We start from the raw sequence: 21,248 nt of genomic DNA, 5'->3' as shown, positions 1-21,248 counted from the left end.
AAAAACTAATGTTTATTCTTTTTTTTAATTTCTACTCGGCTTTGTATGGATATACCTAAACTATTAATTATTAATGAAATATTTGATAATGTAGGATTTTTAATTCAAACATATAGACAGCAGTAGAAGTATCTAGTGCTGTGTTCAAAGTTACCTGAATATAACAAACTAGAATAAATTTAAAAATCTGTATGGGACAGCTAAGGCACACCTCGGACACTGGCGATCATTTATATGAAAGAGGCGCGTTCCTAGCACACAGTCTAAGCTGGTGTAGGTGAACGCGTACTATGCTTGTCTGAGTGAGATATGACAGGTTGACTGGTCGCGTTTGACAGGCGGTAACTGTGAGGTAACCGAGAGGGGGTGGGCGGCACTTTCAGCGGGGAGCGGGAGTGGCCATACTGTACGATAGTACTCTTTATTATACTGTGGCTAAGGAGTGGAACTTTTTCCAAGTCACTATAACTTGGAGCTTTTTAAATCATAAGTGCATAGACATATTTTAAGTAAACATGCTCCATCCTAGACTGTGTGAGATTTTAGTCATGCTTTACCTGTTTACAATATTTAAAAAAACATACTCTATCTTAGGCTCTGTCTTCACTTTCCATAAGGTGTGACTGAGGCCAATCGCCGTTCATATAATACATAAAAAGTCATTTGATAGCTGCCTTTCCTCAACCTACCAACTAAGCGGCAGCTGACGCCCTCGAACCTCGAAGATTCATTAGACGATTAACCAATTTTCGAGTTTATGCCTATGATAATCTTTTTCTACTCCCAGTCTTATTGTTATCAGTCATATAAACCGTTTTTAAGTCTAAAATCTATGTTTGAAGTTTTATTTGACAACTGTGTGTAGATAGTTGTGGACACTTAGCCCGTTTAGATACTTATGCTGTTGACTGTATACATTTTCGTATCTTATGAGGCTTCGGCGTTCAAATGTGATCCATTGTAATGATATTTAGTACAACTTTAGTTAAAATAACTTTAAGGTCATTTTAATTTTTTAATGTTAATTTTTAAGAAAAAAAATAACCTTTTTACCCCGAATTAATGTTAAGAACAAGTTGTCCAGTTTAGTTTTAGAAATTATTTATGTCAATTTTAGATTTCACTAGTTTCTTTATGTTTAAATAGCTCTCTGATATGTTAAAGCAAGCACAAACGAGAGAGAATTTAAAAATAATAAAAGTACACATTATGTAATTATTATAAAATTCAATGTTTTATATTAATGAATTGATTGAAGAACGAATTGACATTTTATAAGTATGAATTGGCAATTTATCTTGAATTAGCATTTTATATTGTAAATGGTGGGTAATACGGGCGATTTTGTATAATAGTACATTGTGTATTAAGGGCGGAAAGTGAAGGATCACGAACGAGAGGCTGTTAGAAGCCCGACGCCGAAGGCGGAGGGCTTTAATAACTCGCGTGATACACATAATGTTTTTCATCACACTCGCGAAATAATAACCAAATTTTAAACTAAACGTATTGAAATACTCACGTTGACATTTCGAACATTCGTCCGCCATCTTGTAATTTTTGACAGGTCGTGGAAGGCTCCACCCAGGCAGGCAATTATGGTCGCGCGACAAATGATAAAACATCTGGCCGTCCCTATCGCACTTACTAATAGTGCGATAGGGACGAAATAAATTAACCTCATCCCAGTATTAGTTCAATAAAGAATCAAGCGGGCCTTGAATAGGTATGGTGATATTTTATCGTCTATCGCGCGACCATGCTACCCGTGCAGTAGGCCTAGCACATAATGGCCGCGGGAGTATGTCGCCGCGATATAGACTACCCGTCCTTATGTCATTAATACAGTTAGAAGAAGACGTGGCATCTATCTCGCGGCGACATACTCCCGCGGCCATCATGTGCTAGGCCTACAGGTATTCACTTTAACCGTCCTAGGGCGATAAAATAGCTCATTAGTCATTACATATCAGTATGCAGGCATGTAATAACACCGTTTACGAGCAAGTGTGATGAAAAATATATTGCTAAAATATCATACGAGGTAGGTAAGGGTAAGATAGGTAAGTAAAAAAGAAACTGCACGTTTCAAGTGTAAAGAGATTAAAATTTTAAAGGATTTGTATGAACACGATACCAAATATGTCTAAGAAACTTCATTACCCATACTACGCTTATGATTCAGCTATAATTAAAAAATTTATATAATTTTTTGCACCTTTGCAATAAATATATCGTGTTTTATCTATTAGTATTACATATAAATATATCTATGAAATGAGCTTGTCAAACTTGTAGAATAGTAAGAGGCTGCCCGTATTACTTACAAGTTTAGTAAATATTTGAGTCGTTCTCAATTAAAAGGTACTTTGTATACATCGTGATTTACAATAAGGCACTGGTCCCATCAAAAACAAGTAAAAAGCTTTAGACGAGAACAAAAGGTAGTCGCTCCCGTGTAAATAAAAGAGACACGATGATAGCCCGAGCTGAACTATAGATAAAATAATAATAATAAATAAATAAATATTGGGGACACCTTACACAGATTGACTTAGCCTCAAACTAAGCAAAGCTTGTACTATAGGTGCTAAGCGACGATATACAATACAATACTCTTTATTGCACACCTTGATAAAAAACAACAATACAAAACAAGGAAGCAACACGAACAAAGGTAAACAACAGGCGGTCTTATCGCTAAAGAGCGATTTCTTCCAGACAACCTTAAGGTAGCGGAAATTGATAAATTTACATAATGTCAGTAGGTGTCAGCAAATTCGAAGAAATAAACTTATCGCACAATATAGGCATATACATACTTACATAGATAAATACATACATAGAAAACATCCATGACTCAGGAACAAATATCTGTGCTCATCACACAAATAAATGCCCTTACCGGGATTTGAACCCAGGACCGCGGCTTAGCAGGCAGGGTCACTACCGACTGAGCCAGGTCGTCAATAGATGAACTATAAATCGCTCGCTCTCTCTTTTATTTACACGGGACCGACTATCTTTTGTTCCTTTCTATCACCGATATCTGGGCCATTTCTTTCAAAGTTGTCCACCCCACTTTTTTTTTGGTTTGGACATTTTTATGTGGATTCCACTCAGAATCGCGAGCTCTTTCAATTCTAATAGGAGAAAAAAAGTGTCCCAAGTTTTTTTCCCATTCCGTCACCATATTTTCATACATTTTGTATGGCGGTAACGGAATGGAAGGTTCGAAAAAATGTATGGAAATCTTGGGACATTTTTTTCCTCCTATCAGGATCGAAAGACCTCGCGATTCTGAGTATTAATCGCGTAAAAAAATCCCATGTTACAAAAAAAGTGGGGGGGACAACTTTGAGAAAAATGGCCCATCTCATTCACCAGTGCCTAAGGACTAAAATTTGCTTGTACATATTTAAAGGAATAACTAAACGCGTCGCAATGGCAGGCGACAATGTACCCTATTCTTGAGAGCGAGACATTTTTGCCTAATTTAAACGAATAGGTATTGAAATTTTTAATGGTGCTCGACAAGTGAATGCCAAAATAGCTAGGAATGTTCTAATTGTAAGTTAAAATAAGGTACAACGGGATTTCGACTGGGGGCAAATGCAACTGATTCTTTTTTTCCATGTTTTACAATGTCTTCATTATAAAATTGAGTGTCCACTGGTTATTTATGGCACGCGTGTATGGTATACATGTGGAACTCAATTTAATAGTGTAATAATGGAAAAAATGGATCAATTATAATTGCTTCCCAGTAGATATTCACCCCGCTGTACCTTACTAAGATCAAGCGGGATATTTGCGTCTAGTGACGTAAACGCGTGTTTTGAATATACCTTCTGATCGGAACATTTTAGAAGTATTGCAATCCTCTAAGTATGTTCGAAGTGTACGAAAATAATGTTATTTAACGAAACGTTATGTCATTGAAATGTGGCGTAAGCAAAAGGTACCACATTGTCGCATGTTATCCCTATAAAGATACGTGAAGATATGGTAACTTTTACTGAGAATGTCACATAAACATGTAATAGAAGTTTTGTCTAATGTCAAAAAGAAGTTTCAAAGCTAGTTGAGTCGGATTTTATAGGTAATCCACGATAAGTTTACAACGGTTTTCACAGCCTCGCCAGTGCAGATGTTATTTAAAGTCACAACTTTGATGGAATTATGACGTTTAGGGTAATAAAGACCCTTGCAGAGGCGGGGCTATTAAAATTTTTGCAGACTTTTCTTGACCGAACTCTATAATGTACCTAATCAAATTATTCTCTTAATAATTACCGAATTATGATCTTAATGTATGTTCTTTTGAATGTGATGTATATATTAAATGTAGCTTTAATATTGAATTAATGTTTTACCATTTTTTTATTTTTTAAGATAGTATACAATAATGGCATAATAAAAAAACTAATTGTAATCACGTGGTTTTATTATTATTACACACGTTTACTCACACTTGTATTCCCATATATGGTAGATAGAGCACATGAAACTGCTCAAATTTCAGTGCCACTCTTAGGTATTAAGGGGTTGAAAGAAAACTAAATTGTGACACGTTGCCAACCTCACGGAACGGAACCCATTTTCCACAGTAGACTTTTACGACACCTACGGTAGAAGTCGACAGTGTCTTTATTCATACTTCATTTTATTAGGATTTCATTGGTTAATAACCTAACATTATTGGTTATTATTATTATTTATCGGTTAATAAGCGCTGGCAGCCTAGCGGTAAGTACGTGCGACTTTCGTTCCGGAGGTCGTGGGCTCGAACCCCGGCTCGCACCAATGAGTTTTTCAGAATTTATGTGCGTAATGTCAATGGCGCTAGCAGGCGTAGAGGCTTAGGCCGGCCAGTGTAACTAGACCCATGTAGATATGTGCCTACGTATTGTACGTACATAATAGTCGTAAGAACACATTCACTGCCAGTAGGTATGATCCGTATGATTCTTATTTGAGTAGGTATGACCGGAACCCAGCGGAAGCACTAAGTATATCCAGCACTAAAGTTGTTGCTTACTTATTGTTGTTCTTTTGACTTCATTGTTTCCAGCATCTGCAGCAATCTTCTCCGTTGAACGGCCTGACAATGTGATGCCCAAATTAGAATGGTTGGTTAGCACAAGCATCACAACCAGCCATTCTACTAGGGGCACATTGCCGGCATACCATACATAGTTAATGTAGTTATATGGTGACAGTAAGTACATAACCGTTTAAGCTGAGAAAAAAACCCTAAGGTTGAGAAAGTTAGCGACAAACTTTCGTAATAAACAAAGGAAAACATATACGAATGCCGTAACGTTCTACTTTAGAGCACAGACAGGCACGGATTTAGATACCTAAGGCCCCAATTAGTGTATCGGGGCTCCCTTTTTATCTCAAAACCTTTTCCAACTAAAAACCCTCGTCTTTTTGGCCTAAGGAAGAATCCGGCCCTGTGACCCGCTGTCACTCGCTAGCTCGCTACAGTCGCTACGCTACTGAGAGCATACATTCAAGTGAGAGTACGTTCTTTGCAATCTTCGTTTTCTTCCAGTGTTTTCTTCGCTTAGTGGGTTCTAGAATAGGTAGTCTAATAATGTGATGCCCAAATTAGTATATTTAGTTAGCGTGGACACAACTAAGTACCTATTCTAACTGGGGCACATTGATAGGACGCCGCATCTCTTTCTTCGATCGTCTGTGATAATTCGTCTTAAGTAACAAAAGAAAAAGGTACTTACAAATATAATTAAAAGGTACAAAAAAATTGGAAAATACCTTTTGAGGAGAAATAAATGTTCGGGTCTCACTTATAGTTCTACATAGTTGATTTTATTGTTTTTGCCATTTGATTTCATCAGGCATTCTACTTTCTCGTAGTAGCTACTAGCTACCCCGACAATGTGCCTAAATGGCACTGGATGGGTACGATAAAGGAACACAGTACTTGTTCCAATTGTGGAACAGAGCATTTGTCCCAATTGTGGGACACGATTAGAAAGTTCTGCTTTTCTCTTCAATTATTCACATGAAAATTTCCGTGAGACCAGAACAGAACATCTATTATGTAATTAGTTCTCAAAAATTGTATGCTAGAGTTGAGATTTTATTTGACTTGATAATAAAGAGTATCTAATTCATTAAAAGCAATTGTAAGGTACAGCGGGGAAAATCTCGACTGGGGGGCAAATGTAACTGGTCCATTTTTTCCACGTTTACAATGTATGCATTATTAAATAGAGTGTCCACCGGTTAATATATGGTAGGCGTGTTCAGTGGATACATGTAGAACTCAACATCATGGTGTAATAATGGAAAAAATGGATCAATTACAAGTGCCCTCCATTCGAGATTTGCCCCGCTGTACCTTATTTTCTTTTTTGGAACGTTGTTTTTTTCTGTAGTTTATCCATCAAACAATGTGATGCCCAAATTAGAACATTTAGCTAGCGTGGACTCAACTAATTGTTCTAACAGGGGCACATTGAAGGGACGCTGGCATTCTTTGGTTGCCCTGTAGGTGTTTTAGATGCAGTTATGTGTTACGTAACTCTATATTAAGATTGAAATGGAAAAAGGTAAAAACTTGTTACAGTGAATTTACACTTAGAGTCTGGTCCCATCGCGAGCTAGCAAGCTACCGGCTATAAAAACGAATAAAAGAGACACGGGGCGAGTAACTATAAACATCGCCGTGTCTCTTTAATTTACACGGGAAAGCTTATCTTTTGTTCGTTTTTATAGCCGATAGCTTGCTAGCTCGCGATGGGACCAGTGCCTTAGGTATCTCTATTTAAATTGCAACTCTTAACTCTAATTGCAACTCAACTCTCGTTTAAACACTTCAGCACACAATACACAACCAAACCACGTGAGACAAACCGGAACACCGTTGGGTCGAAAAATTACAACGCGTCCTTTTTCCTCAGTCCATATTATTATACCTGGGCCATTTTTTTCAAAGTTGTCCACCCCATTTTTTTTTTGGATTTGGAATTTTTTATGTGGTTTCCACTCAGAATCGCGGGCTCTTTCAATCCTAATAGGAGACGGAATAGGGGGAGGGTCCTAAGGTTTTTTTTCCCATTCCGTTACAATTTTTTCATACATTTTGTATGGTGGTAACGGAATGGAAGGTTTGAAAAATGTATGGAAATCTTGGGAATTTTTTTTTCCTCTCAGGATCGAAAGACCTCACGATTCTGAGTATGAATCGCGTAAAAAATACCCATGTTACAAAAAAAGTGGGGTGGACAACTTTGAAAAAAAAAAATGGCCCACCTGTTCTGTAAAGGGCGTTGTCCTAACAATACAAAAAAGCCGGCCGCCCGCAAACCTTTCACCTGCAAACACATTATTTTACCATGGCATGGCTTGAGACTGGTAACTGAGTAAGATCAAATCAAAAGTGAAAGATTAAAAACGGAAGGTAGAGGCGGGCGTTCACCACGCGCTCAGCGTTGCACTGAATGCACCGGTGCAAGATAAACGCATTTGTTATTGCATTCCTGCATGTGAAGGTTAGACTGAACATTGGCTAACTTCGGGGCGTCTCGCGTTGCAATATTTTTTAGGTGTTGCGAAATTGCATGGAGAAATTATGAATGAATTCATTGATATATTCGCAGGGTTCGAAAATATCCGATATTTGTAATAAATATCAAAATATCGGATATTTATGATATATATCGGATATATACAAACACTGATATATATGTATTATATATATCCATTTTGTATGGAAGGCATATTATTATTTTGCTGCATTATTTATGAATACTAATTTAGATAAAGAAAAATCTACTAAAAACATAACATTCAGTAGATAAACAGTAACAAACACTTAAAAAGTATATTTTTAAGAATGTTACATTTTAGTTACCTTTTTTGTATTGCAATAATTATAAAAAGATGATATATATAATATATCGGATATTTATATCTATTGATATATATGTATCATCGAACACAGTTGGATATATATCCGATATATATCGGTATCCATTGATATATATCCTCAAACCCTGTAAATTCGCCATGCACTTTCGCAGCTCACTGAACATCCACGCGTTCGATCCAGTAGGATGGAAGGATATTGTAGAAAAATGTGTTTAATTAATAGGTATTCTATTAAGTACCTATACATGTTAACAAGTAACAATTCTAAAACTCCCCTATTTATAATATCAGCTTGATGGTAAAGGCTATTAAGGCTCACTTGCACCGTCCACTTAACTCAGGGTTAGTTTTTTTTTAATACTATGTCGGTAGCAAACAAGCATACGACCCGCCTGATGTAAAGCGGTCACCGTAACCTATGGACGCCTGCAACTCAGACAGTGGCTCAGGTAGTGGGCTGTCATCTGTCAAATTCCATATAAAAGTAGGTTAACCCTCGACTTTCGTTTGTGCAAGTGGCCCTAAGTGGATCAACTTCATATAAATTGGTCGTGCAGATCGCTCCGCGCGGTTAAATAATCCACGTGACGCTAAAACCAGCCAATTAGAAGATATTTTGAAGCATTCATAGGTTCATAATGGAATGAATATGAAAGTTTCAAAAATTAAGACGAATCGTGTGTTTGTGTGATCTCCGTTTGAAGCCAAGGTTTCTAGTCCGTTGTGAATTTAAGTAAACTAAGGACTCCCGTTTGCGATATCTATCTATCATGCGGACAGAGTCATCTAACGATAAAATAAGGAACTAAATCTTCTATCAGGCGCTTTTCATTCACAGTGTTGATTGTTGGCGGACTCAAAAAATTGCATTCAACATGTCAGTAAAGCCAACTTTAATTGGTACGTCAAATGGTCGGTTAGGTACCCTAATTCTAAAATGGTTCACGCACAAAAATTTGATTTTAATATGTGCTTTGTAAAAGGCGACGTCAATATATGAAAAAAAAAACATACACAAAATTAATATTCTACCGGAATCAGTATACAATTCTAAAGTATCATTAGCAAATCAGTCCTTGCATTTTAATTAATTATTATATCTGACGCGGCGAGCTGAAAAGTTTACTCAATATCATGATAGATGTCGTTGTCACGTCTGCAAACTGTCGTGAACCGTTCCAGTTTGCAAGAGGGGCGTTGCAACTTTTGATGTTTGCGGTTTATCCTGTTATTCTATAACAAACACTTGAATTGTATTTCGATCAACCACTAGCCCCGTGTTTTTGAACGCATATCACATCATATACCATAATCTTGCATTAAATTTTATTATGATTATGATCATATACCTAACCTACCTGCATACAATCAAGCATTATCGTCCGACAGCTGACTTGTGGACGGGACGGGCGTAGTACAGCTTGGAAAAAAGTGTAGAATTGGAACCAACATTTTTTTGTCATAGCAACACTTACTTTTCTCATATCAGAAGTGTCAAAATAGTTGCCACATCCAAAGCGGTTTACGTAGATGGTGGCGCCCCTATTACATTTTACTCTTTTTTCTACTCCCGAACTGTTATTCGTCATTTACAGGGTCGTGCATAGATCTTTAAACCCCTACATACAAGTCTATTCCCTAAAGCCGGCGCCCGTCGGCTTTCCGCGCATGCGCGCAATAACGAAAAAATTGAAAACGCATTGTTTGGCTCTGTAACCATAGCAACGCATTGTTATAACGATACTGCGCGCGTGCGCGGGATGGCTTTGGGCAAAAAAGTTATTCTAGAAAACTATTAAAAACTAAGTGTAAGGCACTGGTCCCACCGCGAGCTAGTAAGCTATGAGCTATCGGCTATAAAAACGAACAAAAGATAAGCACTCCCGTGCAAATAAAAGAGACACGGCGATATTTATAGTTACTCGCCCAGCGGCGAGCTATTAAAATCGCCGTGTCTCTTTTATTTACACGGGAGTGCTTATCTTTTGTTCGTTTTTATAGCCGATAGCTCATAGCTTACTAGCTCGCGGTGGGACCAGTGCCTAAGGCGTAGAAAAAGTATTGTATCCAACGGTGTTTAACTGAGTCGAAAAATACTCGTGGCGTCTTTATTAACAATTTTCGTCTTCACCTCAAATTGTTACCCACGCCACTCGTCTTTTTTGACCTCCTTTAAACGCCTGTCGCATAAAATACTATTTTGCCAGGCGGTATACCTTTAAAGATGCTGCCAAACATGTTGGTTGGGTGGGACCCTAAACGTGTGGATGCAGTAAAAGAAACGGCATATAGTTTAAAAATTGTTTTATAAAACATAATAAATACAGGCTTCAACATAATGACAACAAATAAGGTGGGTACGCTTGATAAGTGAAGCATCAGGACGGCAAGTGTCTTCACAACTTGGTGTTCACATACATCGATAGCAGATAGCTTACAAATATTGATATAATACAGGTTGTCCCTAAAACCAACGCGAAAACGAAAAGGGGTACAGCCACCGGCATAAATGTGATGATTTTATACCTTGTCATATTAACGTCTTGTTTGACATGTCATACGAAATTGTCAAACGATTAAAAGCGACAAGGTACAGAAATCATCACTTATTTATGCTGGTGACTGTACATCTCATACGCTATCACATTATACGAATTTGACCTTAAGGGTCCATGACATTTCCATTAGGGTCCCCCCACATCTAGCGTCTCGCGAGCGTCGCGTCGGGCCAACTGTATGGGCAAAGCCTGACGCTGCGTCGACGTCGCGTCGACGCGGCGTCTTTTTCCATACAGTTGGCCCGACGCGACGCTCGCGAGACGCTAGATGTGGGGGGACCCTAATGGAAATGTCATGGTTTCTGAGATATTGGCACTTTTTTTTTTCGTTTTATTACTTACGGCTAGTATCTCAAAAACCATGACATTTTCATGAAATTCAAAGGGTGTCCCAGGGTTTTTATTCCCATTCCGTTACCATTTTTTCATACATTTTGTATGGCGGTAACGGAATGCAAGGTTTGAAAAATGTATGGAAATCTTGGGACATTTTTTTTTCTCCTATCAGGATCGAAAGACCTCGCGATTCTGAGTATGAAACGCCTAAAAATACCTATGTTACAAAAAAGTGAGGTGGACAACTTTGAAAAAAATGGCCCAGCTAATGAGATGTCATATCACCCCTTTCCGTTTTGACGTTGGTTTTAGGGACACCTATAAACAGGCTGCTGAAAACCCCATAGGTGGTCATACTAAGCAAAGCAAATTAAGTTAAATGTAACGCGCTTATAATCAATGTATAGCGAACACCAGTTTAACATTGCATTAATCTTAAAAATAATTACACACATAATTATAAACATTTATCATTTACAATATTCCATTAATAATAAATACGGGTATCCAAGAGCTTGCTTAAGACCCTTATTTTATAGTAAATAAGGTACAAAGTCATATCTCTAGGATTTTGTGGTAAAATAGTAATAAAAATTGTTAGGAAAAACAGTGAGCCACTGTGCAACTAGGTAGCAACATGATACAGTTGAAATAGAAATAAAAAAATCTCCTATAGTGTTTAATCTTTCGTTGGACATGGGGGGGCGGACGAAACATGTTACTTTTGAAGGCAAATGTGTGTCCGGTACTTAGTCAAAAGCGCAAACGCTTATTGCTCTTATAGGTACGTATATACCCTAAGTAATATTGCTACCTAGTAACTCAACGGCGTTTAATAGCACTAGTATACAACAGTTTGTGACATAGTACGAAGTCTTAAAGTTAAAATGTTTGGTGAATTGCATTCCTCTGATGGTTTTAAAAATGACTAGTATAGCGATGAGGGCTCTTATAAGGCTAAACAGTAAACAGTATAAAGCATTAATTACTAAAAGCTGCATATTTCATGAAATAAAACTATGGAAACGGATTATTAACAGTGTGTGAACCTGCCTTAGAGGAATAAGTAAGGGAAGAGTTGTAAATACATCTATATTATTTATTGTAATGGTTCATTGATATTTCTTGTCAATAGACGTCACGACGAACAAAAAGGGTAGCTTTTGCACATAGTATTAATCAGTACTTTGCTTTTTTCCTCAGTCATATAAGGTGTTGACCACGAATGCTGTCGGCAAAGTGTTCGAAACGTCGGGATGAATTGTAAATTCATTATACGCGACATAATCCGTTTCCATAGTTTTATTTCATGAGTAACTATCGCGGTAACGGAAAACAATAGTAGCTGCATATTTGTTGAATTTTAATCTCTTATTTGTCTGCAATCTTTTTTTTGCTTGACCAATAGGTATTTGAACTTTCATGATTTTTACTCATAACCATAACTGTACCAGTAGATGCCATTTTCCATGACGGAAGAGTGTCATCTATTGGGTATTAGCATGAGCACTGGCATTTTTACCTTACGGGTCTTTGTCTCGTAAAATTGACTTTTTACATTATGCTTTAAAACGGTCCATATTATGAAAGGTAATAATAACCAGCAAGCCTTATAAGAGCATAGTTAAAAATACAGTAAAGCGTAGTTACGAGATTCGTTTACAAACTAAAGCTTAACCCGAAATTCAATAGTCAATGTCAAAGATACCTCTACAGTATATGCCTTATTACCGAGAATTAGGGTGCATTTACACGAAGCCAGAACTGTATGCAATCTAAGAGTTTTGAATGATTCACGGTTATTTTCATTAGAGTTACATTGACCGGGTTACAGTGAACGCAGCCGACGCGCGCGAAGGAGGGTAGATCGCGCGGTGTTTACGCAACTTTGACATACACCCGCCTTCGTCAGTTTTCCGTGATCATGATGCATGCAATTGCGTCGAAATATCGGGAGCTCGACAAAAATCAAAAACTAATCACGGTCTATATCCCGGTCAATATAAGTCTAATGTAATGCAATCTAAACAGTCCGCAAACTAAAATAGCATAATGATGTCGAGCGCCTTGTAAATGGGCCCTTAAGGTGCAGAGTCAAAATATCTTTGATGTTGATTTTATTTGTGAAATAAAGCGTACACAAGGCATTCTGTTCGACACATATTAGGGTCCCCCCCTCCCCCACATCTAGCGTCTCGCGAGCGTAGCGTCGGGCCAACTGTACGGCAAAGCCTGACGCCACGTCGACGCGGCGTCTTTTTCCATACAGTTGGCCCGACGCTACGCTCGCGAGACGCTAGATGTGGGGGGACCCTTAATGAGTTACTCTGTACACAGAGTTACTGCATTTTGCATTTTTCTGGTAATTGCATAATTTAATTAGTATTTAGGTAAATGGTGAATAATTCCGTTGCTAATATTAAAATTGGTTTAAACTTATAATAAGGTAAGGTACAGGGGGGTAATTTCACCTGGCGCGTAATTGTAACTAATCAAAATATTCCATGTTGTACATTATTAACTTGAGTGTCATGTGACCACGTGGGTCATATGTGACCAGTGGGCACTCTATGTAGTTGAAAAAATATATAAAAGAGAAAGATCGATTAGTTTAAATTACCCGCCAGACGAAATGACCCCCCGTACCTTAAACGTAATTAAATATAGTCACAATAAATAAACTAACTCTAAAATTATGCAAGTTTTTAAATCTACTGTGGCCTTACAGACAGTAAGTCAGTATTACCACATCTCGGACACTGGCGATCAAATATTACAGTAAGAGGCGCGTTCCTAGCACACAAACTACGCTCGTGCAGATGAACGCGTACCATGCCTGTATGAGTGAAATATGACAGGTTCCCGTTTTTGACAGGCGGTAACTGTGAGGTATCCGAGAGGGGGTGGGCGGCGCTTTCAGCGGGGAGCGGGAGTGGCCATACTGTACCATAGTACTCTTTATTATACTGTGGTATTACACTACAATACAAGTAGCGGCACGCGGCACGTAAGTTTAGCGCCGAGTGAAATGTGGAGGGGATAGCTGCGCATGGGGACGCATACCCTTCGCCCCCTGTAATCCCCTGAGAGACCTGTTTTTGACTCCTGCGCAATAGGCTACTTGCCTCCTAGTCAAATCAGCTTCTTTTTAAGAACTGTCAAAACGAATTTGAACGACTTGCTAAAATGGAATTTATATGAAATCGAATTGAGTGACGTCACGGTCAACGTAGTTACTTTATATATTTGTACCTGACTTATTAAATAGAAATTTGATTTAAAAATAACTTCTGTCCATGTTTTTCTTCTTATTATCTGATGCTTTATTTCGTGCAGGGTATAATAGTTATTTGTTATTCAAGAGGGCAAAGTTGTATTTTAACGCCGAGTGTGGAATTGAAAAACGAGCAAGTGATAGGATTCTATAGTTGAACCACGAGCGAAGCGAGTGGTTCGAGAATAGAATCCTGAACTTGCGAGTTTTTTAACATACGAGAAGTAAAATACATTTGCACCCGAGTGTAACACAAAACTTTTCCCCTCACAATAGCGAGGAAACTACAACGCAAAAAAATGCGTTTATCACTGCTTCCAGTAGTTCCACAGGTGGTAAATCATCTTTATTACTAGATTCACCTACTTTTATCAATTTTAAAGCAGTTAATTTGACTTTATTCAAGGTCAAATTACTTTACCCACTAGTGGATAAAATGCGTTTTTACCCGCTGGTATTAAAGGACAAAACACGTGTTTCCGAGGTAGTGAGGGGAAAAATATTTTAACTACAGTCAAGTTCCCTATACTGTCAGCGCTAAAGTTATGTGCCGCCACTTGTACTCAGCTGTAGGTCAGCTGCAGAAGTGCATGGAGAAATTATGAATGAATTCATTGATAAATTCGCCATGCACTTTTGCAGCTGATAGTACCTCTATCGTCAGTTTTGGATGTTTTAGAGTAGGTACTTTACTCGAAAGCGTTAACTCCACGGAAAATGAATTCAATTATTGGTTTTGGAACCGTTGGATAATGGCTGCGATGTGCTGTTTACTTCTTCCATGCAATGAATGTCATTTACCGTAACTTTTACACGATTGATTAAAATATTATAACTCACAGTAGTGATCTTTCATTAATGAAACTAAAACTAATCTTTATTATACTGTGAAACTGAGAAGATAGATCAAGTTTTCAAATATCTTGCACACGTTACAGTTTTGTACGGAATTCATCAATAAAAAATGTCTTTTTCATTAGTTTTTTAAATAGCAAGATTTTGTCGTCTTTGTGTAAATTATAATACTTCAAGGGCAACTGGGTTATTTGCGATTGGTGGGGCAATTGCTTTGGACCATGGGCAAATTTGTACGGGCACTGTCCCCACCCACCAACAGACTTGAAACATGTCTCATTTAATAGATCTTGGCAAACTGATGATTTTTTAGTATGACGAGAATCGCCCTATGTATGGGGTTTTCTTGGAAAACCGTGTTTTGTTTTTACATATTTTTTGCTCATCTCATTGAAAGTTACAAAGAGAAGGTTGAAAAAATATTATGTTACTAACAATAATACTTCACAAATATATATTTAGGACAGAATGAGTTGTTACATCCGTCTATAGGCTGCGGTGACTGTTTACCATCACGCAGCCCCGCATGCTTGTTTATCAATCAACTAGTATAATAAAAAAACAAAAACTTTCAATGAAATGAGCAAAAAATATGTAAAAACAAAACACGGTTTTCCAAGAAAACCCCATACATATGGCGATCCTCGTCATAGTAAAAAATCATCAAGTTGCTAAGATCTATTAAATGAGACATGTTTCATTTCTGTTGGTGGGTGGGGACATTTCTGCCCATGGTCCTTTTCAAGATATTTTTTAAACGGAATATATTCGAACTATGATAGCCATATAAATGTATAGTTTGGTGACCATACTTCAAACGTAGAGGGTTGCAATAGTTCTCAAATGTGCCGTTTAGGATATATCTTCAACAGACGCATTAAGCCACCAGGGGCCCGTTTCTCGAAAGGTACAAGCCTTGTATTACAAGTGTGTTTCCATGGAAACCCATATGATTTGACAGTTCGCGCACTTGTAATACAAGGCTTGTACCTTTCGAGAAACGGGCCCCAGACGCAAATATCCCGGTTGTCATTACATGCTTTTTAAATGGTGCAATTTTTACAGTGTTCATAATATTTCAAAGTAAAGCTCAATTATTATTATTTATATTTTAGTTTGACTTTTAAAATTAATGTTAAGAAATAAAATAGCAACCATATAAGGCTTAGAACCTACATTAGTTAAAATTGTGACAAAATGTACACCTAGCCGCAAAAATACGTGACACCTATTCTAACACTTTACAATTTTACATCAATTTGTAATTGAAATTGAAAAACGGCAGTGCCATGTCGCACAAAGCCATGAAATATGTACAAATAAAATTAGCGTATATGTGACACGATATTTTCAAGTAAATTCACTTATTTAGGGCACTTGTAATAAACAAGAAGAAACATTTTTGTCCGATATCGTGATTTTTTAAATATTATTGTATAACAAACTAGTTTGTTTCCAGCACATACGAGAACCACCTGAACTACCAGGGGCCCGTTTCTCGAAAGGTACAAGCCTTGTATTACAAGTGCGAACTGTCAAATCGTATGGGTTGTCATGGAAACACACTTGTAATACAAGACTTGTACCTTTCGAGAAACGGGCCACAGAGCTTACCAAAAGCGTGCGAATATTTTCATCTCTCTTTTGTTTAGCGCACGGCGTATTGAAATCTCCCGCAAGAATTAAGTTAAATTAACATTATATACCTACGAAAAGTTTTCAAGATCAAATCTTTTAAGCCAGTGTTATTTTTTCTAAATATTCGTTTAAATTTACCTGTCAGATCAAATTTGTTACATTTAAATAAACAGCAACAAAAATATTATTAAGTCACTATACGCTAATTTTATTTTCAACTACGCGCAAGCTTAACTACAAAATATACACGATTTGGTGTTACAGCTCTTTCCGACCAATCACGGAACAATAAACACTAAATAATGTAAACCCTTAAACAATGTTAAACATCTCAATAAGTCAAATTGAACACGCCTTAATGTCAAACATTAATTTCGAATGTTATGGCACTGGACCCACCAAAAATCGAACTAGCGATGAGCTACCGACGGTAGACACGAACAAAAGATCACTCCCGTGTAAATATAACCTAATCACAAAAAAAAACCCGACATAGTGGACCGATTTTCATGAACACTTCCAACTAATTCAGCTTTCAAACAAAACAACTAAATCTAAATCGGTTCATCCGTTCGGGAGCTACGATGCCACAGACAGACACGTACACGGCACAAACAGACAGACACGTCAAACTTATAACGCCCCGTCGTTTTTGCGTAGGGGGTTAAAACGAGAGAGCGAGGACTTATTTACACGGGAGCGACTATCTTTTGTTTGTCTCTATCTCCGATAATAGCTCATAGCTTATTCGCTTTTGATGGGACCAGTGCCTAACCGTGAACGCAACTAATTTTTATTTATACCTCGTTTCAAAGAATCACAAAAAAAGAGGGAAAATTTTCTAATATTTTTGATTTCATCTCAGCCATCTCAGGAAAATAGTACAAATACACAAAAGCTCGCACGAATGAAACGAATGGTGAACCAATAATATTCGATATTCGTTTGTGCACTGAGAGAAAATACAACCAGTTTTCATGTTCGTTCAACAAGTTTTTTGGTTAAAATAGCGCCTACGTGCTCTTTGGTTCAAACAACAAGCTACTTGTCATTTGAATCGGCAATATATTTAAATCAACAAGTCGATTTTATAAAAACAACCTGACACATATTGTTTTAAACATACGTTTGGCTAATTCAAACGGATAAACCGCAACAAGTCGAACTTGTTAAATTCACAATGCAAATTTCTCTCAGATGTCTTGTTTTGTATTTTGTAGTTTCACAGTGCCTTAGCACATCTCGAACAAATATATGACAGGCGCGTTCCTAGTACACATTCTATGCTCGTGTAGGTGAACGCGTACCATGCTTGTATGAGTGAGATATGACAGGTCGACTGTTCGCGTTTTTGACAGGCGAACTGTGAGGTATCCGAGAGGGGGTGGGCGGCTCTTTCAGCGGGGAGCTGGAGTGACCATACTGTACGATAGTACTCTTTATTATACTGTGGCCTTAGTGTAAACTGTAATGCTGTGTTACTATTTGATTAAATAAATAAATCAATAAAATGGTGGCTCTTGACAGTTACGAGTTACGACCGTATACATCATACAATTTCGACCTTATACCATCGAAGTTTTGTTCATTCCGTTCGTGCCAGATTTCATGTGTGTCTACAATGTGTTTACTTATTTCCATTATTACTTTAAATTAGCAAACGTCCTTTAAAACCGAGCTGCATATTTTTCAGATTTTAGAATTCGTACAACGAAATTTTGGGTTTTTTTTTCTAAATCTTATAAAACGAAGTATAAAGATGAGTAATGGATTAGCATAACTTTGTGAAGCATTTGTAAATCTCGATTAAACCTTAGCGACGTCTTTTATTTATCTTCCTACATCACATTAATTATCTTTGCAGAATTCAATTTAATTTTTTTTAATTGTAAAATTCGATTATGATTTTGTCCTTTTAACCCTTTTATATGCACCTAACATATAACACATCAGATTGACGTTAATATAAGACTTTGTCATACTGTATCTAAATTTAAAATTGATGTGAATTTAAATTCTTCTTAAGTAATTTTGAGGACTTCCGGTTCGAGCGTCATCTTAGCGGTCTCGTGTCGTGAATAATTTATTTTTCTTTTGCTCATTAATGTTGGTTAAAGTGTAATATCGATAGCTTATTATGCAGTAAACTAATGTTGTAGTGAGAAGCTGATGAAGAATTAATCTCGAAACGCGTTTAGCCTTCTTTTTTGTCGTCAACGGCCGGTAGTCCACGTGCTCTTGTAAAATCTAGCTATCAATTTACAAGTGCTAACTTACCGCACACTGTCGTACTTACCGTACCAAAATCGCTAATTAATCGTATCACCTTGACACTGGCGAAATAGTCCCAATCATTATTGGGACTGAAGCCATTTAATTTAAAAAAAAGTAATTTTGATAGTATCGTTTTTGATACTATATGCATCTAAGGGTTAAAAGAACCTAGGAATAAATAAACGCCACGGAGTACCTTTTTAGAATACGTGAGGGTTATTTCTAACCGGTAACTTCACCATGTCTTCATCTAATGGTTAAGATCTACAAATAATCACATAAGTATGCCAAAATCCATTATTTAAAACTAGTATTCATCTAGCTAAGCCAAACCAGGGTTTACTACTGTTTTCAACAGACAACTTACGCTAATGTCATGACTCTTAAAGCTAGTCAATAAGTTACTACGAAGCTATAGGCGGTCAACCAAATCTTGGCACTAAAAAAGGCGGCAAAATTTGAAAAATGTAGGGCTTATCGGCCAATTGTCTGGCATAAATTGTGTGCCTTCCTAAACCTTGACGTTGGCAGGACCATCGACGAGTTATAACACTTAAAAATTGAGCTCATATACCCGGCAGCCTTCAAATCAAGGGTGAAGTCAAATCACTGAACAGACATCTTCTGGGCGAGCTCACTCCATGTCACCACACTCCACGTCTCTGCCTTTGGCTGGTCTGTGACCAAGAGTAAGAACATTAAGAGTTTTGAATGATTCACCGTTAGTTTCTTTAGACTTATATTGACCGGGATGTAGACCGTGATTACCTTTTTGATTTTTGTCGAGCTCCCGATATTTTGACGCAGTTGCATTCATCATGATCACGGAAAACTGACGAAGGCGGCTGGATGTCAAAGTTGCGTAGACAGCGCGCGATCTACCCTCCTTCGCGCGCGTCGGCTGCGTTCACTTTCAGCGTTACCACTGGTCGCGTTCACACTCGATGGTCTGTCCAAACCCATGCATACAACTGCGTCGAAATATCGGGAGCTCGACAAAAATTAAAAAGGTAATCACGGTCTATATCCCGGTCAATATAAGAGTAAAACCATTTATAATAATAAAAATGTAGGGGAGAAGATTGAATACCAAATGGAAAATATGACTTTCGCGCCATTTTTAGAGCCAAGATTGGGTTGACCGTATATATTTCAAATTATACAAAAATAGCACACGTCGAAAGTTATAAATTGTGTGACATATAGCTAATTGTGCTCAGGCGAACTGTGACATTTATAATGTATAAAAGGGAAAGAGAAAATAGTTAGGTAGTTAAAGCTGGATGTTTAAAGTAAATACTTATTTGTGACTCAAAAAACTAACTTAGTAATACTTTTAAATAATTCTACTATGGGACGAAAGTAGTTCAATATTAGAGCGGTTTCGTACTCCGTCCGATCTGAATCCGAAAAATAAGATCCATAATAACTGTAGAACTATTTATATTTAAATGAAAATGAAATATTTATTTTTCACCTAGATATTACAGTGCGCATATGAACGTTAAATAAAGCTACGCCGGCTCTAACCCTACGCCTCAGCCTCGAGAAGATTTCAGTCCCCCCTCAGGTGGAGGGGGGTATCCACTATGGGACCGGCAAGAAACTACGTACGTATGATAATTTACGCACTAGATCCGATCTCCGTCATTCTTAGGATCGGACGTAGTGTGTAACCGCTTTACGCAAATGTGGAAAAAAAACATACAATTCATTAATTTTTGTTCTGTGACTAACAAAGAGAACAGGTGCCGTAGCCGAATGGCATTTCTGCGACGCGAAACGAAAACGAAACGCCGCGAAAGGTAGTCTGGCTCTGTCGCGCCAATACGCAAGAGCGATAGAGACAGATATCTACGAGCGTTTCGTTTCGTGAGCGTTTGTGCCATTCGGCTGCGTACCCTGAAAACGACATGATATTGTTTTTAGTTGGTCAGAAGAATAAGATAGTATAAGATTTTAAAATTTGTCTACGCTCGAGTTTGTATTCATTTGTAAATTCAGATCATAATTCTTAAGCGTACATTTGGCAAATAAATATTTAAGACACATTTTCACATTGAATAAATTAACAAACTATGCCGTCACCCAGATCCCAAATACAACTTTCACGAAGGAAATCTCGTATCTTATTTTCTTACATAGACGCTCAGTAGGTTTCTTCGATTTTTCGAAGGGCTTTAACTATAGTCTGTATCTTTAGGCATTTAAAAAAGTGTAAAAAAAAATTACCCTCACAAGGCTCCTTATGGCCGAAAGACCACTATCATATAAATATGATCATACACTGAGAGAAAAAACAACCAATTTTTTTGTTCGTTCCACAAGTTTTTTGGTTAAAATAGCGCTTACGTGCTCTTTGGTTCTGACAAGTTAGAGTTTGTTAAGTGTAACTAAGTACATTCTAC

Source organism: Leguminivora glycinivorella, chromosome 18 (genome assembly GCF_023078275.1).
Source record: "Leguminivora glycinivorella isolate SPB_JAAS2020 chromosome 18, LegGlyc_1.1, whole genome shotgun sequence".
In the NCBI taxonomy this organism is placed as follows: Eukaryota; Metazoa; Arthropoda; class Insecta; order Lepidoptera; family Tortricidae; genus Leguminivora; species Leguminivora glycinivorella.
Note: the sequence above shows the minus strand (reverse complement) of the source record.